We start from the raw sequence: 6,000 nt of genomic DNA on the forward strand, positions 1-6,000 counted from the left end.
CCCTGTTAGGGATTGGGAAGGGGTTGTCAGGTTCGCAGAGACCCAGCTTGGGTGGGCATTTCCTCTGCAGCACGGGGCATGGGTCACTTGCTGGTTTTGGCTAGCGCGACTGGTGGGCTCTCTGTAACGTGGCATCTTTAAATCACGATTTGAGGAGTTCGGTGACTCACTCTGAGCCGGTGGGTCTATTACAGGAGTGGGTGGGTGAGGTTCTGTGGCCTGCAGCGTTCGGGAAGTCAGACTAGGTGATTACGATGGTCCCTTCTGCCCTTTGGCTTCCTCTTGGGCTCCTGACCCCAGCTCTGACTCTCTGGCTGCCACTGGTTTGATTGCTAGGCATGACTGCCCAAGCTGTGAGGCTAAGAGGGCTTTCTTTGGGGAGGTGGTGGTGTTATGCCAATGGAAAAGCTCCTTCTGTGCGTGTCGGCCACATCAAAGCTAGGGGGCTCTGCTGGCACCTCTACATCAGCATAAGCTCGGGAGTGTAGATGCTCCCACAGTTTTCATGGAAAAAGTGTTTCAAGCCATCAGGTTTGCAGAGAAAAGCCTGAAAACGTGACCTGAGAGCATCCTCCAGGCTCGGAAAGCAAAGACGCGCATACAGAGCCAAAAGAAATGATGTATTTAGTTCTCTTCAAGCTCATTATTCTGCACCAGTCGTGATTTTTTTCTTGGGCTCCTGATGCTGATCCGCCTGAGGCTGGCCGTGCTCCCAGGATGAGGAACTTTCCCTTCACAGAGCATCTCTTGGAAGAGAAGTTTCACTTTTAATATTCCAGGAAATCAAGGCAGAGGCAGCAGGGACTCCAGAGTTAGTAGGAGGCTGTATAAATTCTGGTTGATACAAGTGGCCTGGAGACAAGATATTTTTGTTCCTGGGTAAGTAACAGGTTCTTTGTACAAAGAGTCTGTGCGACCTTAGTACCAGGGCTGATGATGTCAGACAGGCTGTCCGTGCATCTGGCTTTTCCTGGCCATGGCCTCCTCTTTGGTCCTCCAGTCTCCATTTGAACTATGAAAACTTCCCTTAGACCCTGCACGCGCTTCCATGGATGTTGTGGGAAAGGCTCTGCCACAGACTATAGGACGTGTTGGGCTTTGGTTGTAGAGGAATCTCCCAGTGCAGCGTTTCTCACACGGGGGTCCCTGGAATGGCAAGGCGAGTGCAAAAGGATCGTGAGGAGGGTCACCATCCCTTTGCACTTTCCAGCTCTGACCTCTTCTTTGGTCCTCTGACCTCTGCCCCAGCAGACTTAGGAAATATGAAAATGTGTCCATGATTTTTCCTGGCCTTCAGAGCCAGAGGGCTGGAACGGCAGCTGCTTTCAGCCACCCAGCCTGGGCAATTGCCACCACCAGCAGCAGCGCAGAAGAAAGGGTGGCAATGCCAGAGCTGGCTGCACTTCTGTGCTGCTGTTGATGGGGGCACTGACTTCAAAGATGGGCTCCCACTCTCTCTGGCCACCCAGCTGGGAAGAAAGGTGGAGACGCCACGAGCAGAGGCACAGAAGGGTGCCAATACTGTGCCACCCCCACCTTTCCTTCTGGGCTGCTGCTGGTGGAGCCCCGGCCTTTCCACCTGCCCAGGTTAGGGGACAGAGCGGCCGCCAGCAGTGGCGCAGTTGGGAGCCCCAGTCTGAGAAAGGCTGCACCCGGGGCCTTCCCAGTGAGCCTGAAGTCCAACACCAAAAGTTTCTGGCAGACCATTTCCCACAGCTCCCGCTGAGCAGGTTATACCGAGGCCCTACCAAATTCCTCCCACTTTCTTGTCAATTTCATGGCCAGAGGTTTTCCAGCTTGATCGGTTTCAGAATTTCAGATGTTTATGTCTAAAATGTCTTGTTCTTCTAGCCTGGCAGGTCCTGACCCAGAACACGATTGTGTGCAGGAGGGGACAGGGAACCAAGAATGCCACCTTCATGCTGTGCAGCCCTCAGGGCAGGGCTAGAGTAGGTTTCACCCTCACTTCTTCACTGCCTCTCAAAGTGGCGCTAAGCTCCCCACCAAGAGTGACCGTGCAGGGGAAGAACAACTCCTGCCCCATCCCGGCCTGGCCAGACTAGCAGCTGGATGGCCCAGGCTCTGAGCAGCCTGGGGAGATCCGATTTCACAGTGCAGGGCAGATTTCGTAGCCCGTGACCCGTTTTTCATGGCTGTGAAATTGGTAGGCCCCTAATCAGATTCTTCAGGACCTTTTCCCCTGTCATGGTCTGCACGGACGGCAGACTGTTGGGATGTGCTGGTGATGCTACAAACACCAAGGGGAGATCTTCCAGTCATTGCAGTTGCTGTTTCTTATCTTTCCAGCTCCATGGATTAAGGGCGCTGGCAGAGGGAGCTCAGGTTCTGCTGGCAAAAGGCCAGATAAGGAGGCCCTCTGGGATTTTTCATGTCTTCAGTAGGTCTGGGTGGTGGTACAGCCTCTGTCTCGTTCCTCTTCCCTGAACAGCAGATTTCTTCAACTGCCCCTGCCCCTTTTATAACGTTGAACAATTCTTGCCACTTGGCCAGTAGTTTTGACCTCAAGGTTGGCCTCAACAACAGTCTCTCCCACTGGGTTTAAATTTTCACATTCTGGCCCATTTGTTCAGCCTGTTCCTGGGTCTGAGATTGCAGCAGGTTCTCCCACAAGGCAGCCTGGAAGTGCTCCGAGCTTTCCCTCCGACCGCACGCACATTGTACCGCGTCAGCTGTTCCCAGGCCTGGCTCCTCCAACGCCTTCCATATAGCAGCTCCAGTAAGGGGAGGCCTAGGATGGACGGGACTGAGTGACTGGGATCTGAGGCCTTGGCCCTCCAGCTGGTTCACCAGTTGGGTTACAGATTCAGAGAGTGCAACCCGATGTATAGTACAAAGCCCCCAGCAAAGAAAGGATCTGCAGCCCCTCGGGGTCCTGTGAATGGCTCAGGGCTCATCATGTCTCTCCCCACAATGGAGGGAAAAGGGTCTGGGCCCCCCCATGAAAGGGTTGGTGAGTGTGGGAGCCTGGGCTTCCCCAGGATCCTCCAGATGTTCGAGCAAAGGGGTCTGCAGGGGTAGGCCAAGGCCAAGGCTGGCCCCTGCTCTCAAGCCTGGGGCAGCTGCTGGTGGCAGAACCTCTCCCGCATCCAGGACTCCTGCTGCACCTTCTTCAGCATCTCCCCTTCTCTGGCACCTCTCCCCCTCCGGAGCTGCCTGGCTCGTGGGGGTCGGGGGGTCAGTCCGAAGGTGCATCCCCGCCCGCACTGGAGGAGGACATGGCTCCGGCTCGCTCAGCTCAGTGGGGCTGTCAGTCAACCCCTCGTGCCCAGGAATCTGGGATTCCCTCTGCTCTTGAGCCCACCAGGGGGTTGCTCTGTTGGCCTCTTCATGGCCCCTGCCAGGGGCTCTCCCAGGATGGCTTTCGAGCCACCTGCTAACCTGGGCTCCCTCCTGTCTCCTCCTTGGCAGCCCCACGCTCTCTCGCAGCTGCTGTTAGCCGCCAGTCAGCAGGGCCTGGATTAACCCTTTGGTTTCTGAGCTGCAGGCTGAACCCCTCTAGTCCAGCGGGTTTCCCAGCCTGAGGTCAGTCGAGGCCTTGTGCAGAGCCTGCAAAGGAAGGGGACCACCATGGTCACAGCTGGGAAACCGGGAAAACTTCTCCAGGTCCATAGACCCCTGCTCGGCCAGTCAGCAGCGAGGCACTGAGATGGGGGAGGCCGAACAGTCTCAGCAGGTGTCCCCAGGGATGGCCCAGGTCAGGGCCAGAGGGGATCAATCTCAGAGCTATTCCAGCAGTGCCAGGGAGTAGCCCTGAAGTTGACCCTGCCCCGCAGCTCTGTCCTGCCTGGCTGATCTCAGGGCCTCTCTAGGGGGGTCACCACTGTCCCCCAATAGGCTGCAGCCCTGCAACCGGCCTTTGTGATGTCATTGCCACACCCTGTTCCCTTGTAAGGCTGGTGTCCCACCCGGGCACCTCGTCCAAGGTTTGAGTGGCTTCCCCTGTATCACCCCCCTCAATGACAGCTGAGCCTCGGGATCCAGCTGGCTGCACAGCAAAGCACCAGAGGCTGCTTCATAGGCCTGTGATAGTGTTCAGGGGTCCCCAAGCTCTGCACCCCATCCACAGGCAGGAGCGACTCTCACTCAGCCAGTAGAACAGGGAGTTTATTAGCAGACAGAGGCCCAGCTCAGCACAGAGGTGTCAGTACGGCCGGCAGAGACAGTCGTTCCAACACCTCCTGGGGAGAGGAGCCCGAGGGGTGCCCCCAGCTGGGGTGCAGCTTCACCCCTAGCCAGGCTGGATCCCTTGCAACTCTCTCCCCCTCCCCCAGTTTCTAACTGCTGCCTCTGATTCAAACCCCGCTCGGCTCCTCCCTGCTCTGTGTTCAGGTCAGAGGTGTTACCTGCCAGCTTAGGTTACAGCCCCAGGGGGTCATCCTTAGCCGCTGGGAGCTGCTCTGCCTGTCACGTACACATCCGGCCTGAGTCTCACACGCAGCCCCCCCACTCCATCACAAGGCCATACTCAGTTCGTCACTGATTAGCAGGACTTTAAGGCCAGAGGGGTCCATTAGAGCATCAGATCTGCCCCCTGCATATCCCAGCCCTTCTGTACAGTAGACCCCAACTTACTCTGGGGTTGTGTTCTCGCAAAAGTCCTGGTCAGTTTCCTGGCTCCTGCAAGTGGAGGGGAGCCAGTGACCAGGTGGCAGCCTGGTTCCCAGCTCAGAACTGGGAAACGGACCAGCACATTGCTGGTCAGTTTCTTGCTCCCACCAGCAGCAGGGAGCCAGGCACAGCTGCCCACCCAGCTTCCCCCAACTGGTAGAAGCCACGCTGGGGAGACAGCTGTGGCAGTGTGGCCTCTCCCAGCTGGAGGAAGCCGGGGAAAAGCCACGCCCCACAGCTGCCCGCCCAGCTTGGGCAGAAAGTCAGGGGGGCAGACAGCCACAGCCTCGTGGCTTTGAGTTGCGCTTAACTTTAAGCACAACTTGAACTTGTGCATTTGGAGGGTTTACTGTCTGTCCCAGGAGCTGAGATTTGGTCCAAGCACACAGCAGACAGGCATCTGGTCTTCATTAGAAAACACCAAGAAATGGAGAATCCGTCACTCGCTTTGGTAGTTTGTTCCACTGGTGAATCATCCTCCCCGTGAAGTATTTGCGCCTTATTTCGGATAGGAATGTGTCTGGCTTCACCTTGCAGCCACATGAACACGTGGCATGAACAGAGACACCGACCACCTCACGCATTACCAGGGCTGCTTCCCTTCCTTTGATGCTCATAATTATCTCAGGCATTTAACATCCCCCATCCCTCTGCCACCTACTTCAGTGCTATGTACTTGAGCTGTCAGTTTTTATAGCAATTTTTTTTTTGGCCTCTGTGCTGCTAAATGTCAGTCTGTACCAGAAATGAGATTGATCTGGCGAAGTGGGTCTGTCCCACGAAAGCTCATCACTGAATAAGTCATTTTGTTAGTCTTTAAAGTGCTACGTTTCTGCTGTTTGGTTTCGTTGGAGTACAGACTAACACAGCCACCTCTCTGTTACAAAGGAAGGTGAGATCAGCTCCCAGTCAGGTGCCATGGGCTAAACCAAGGGACAGAGGCCCAGATGTCAATTCACATTTTATGGAAATTGATTGAGATTTGTCACCTGGGAAGCAGCCAATGGCAGAATGCCACCTTGGGCCCTGAACAGGTGACTGTCCATTGCCTATGTGAAGAAGAAAGGGCTTTTCCCTCCCCAGGGCAACTTTCTAAAGATGCCCTTGGCAGTGACCATCTGGTTCTTCTGTCCCCATGAATTAAGCCTGCACGGACTCTGGATCCAACCCTCATGGAATGTATTTTTAAAGATGTACAAGAATAGCAGCTTGTACCAATAGCTGTGACTGATGTGTGTAATGTACCACTAACATTCTTCTCTCTCACCCTGTGGGGCTGGTAGAGGTACAGTTGTAACTGGCTTGGTTTGCCTTGTTGAAAGGAGACCCCAGCCTGGGCTGTAAGTGGCCCAGTTTTAAGCAATGTGCCCA

This window comes from Carettochelys insculpta, chromosome 1 (assembly GCF_033958435.1).
Source record: "Carettochelys insculpta isolate YL-2023 chromosome 1, ASM3395843v1, whole genome shotgun sequence".
NCBI lineage: Eukaryota > Metazoa > Chordata > Testudines > Carettochelyidae > Carettochelys > Carettochelys insculpta.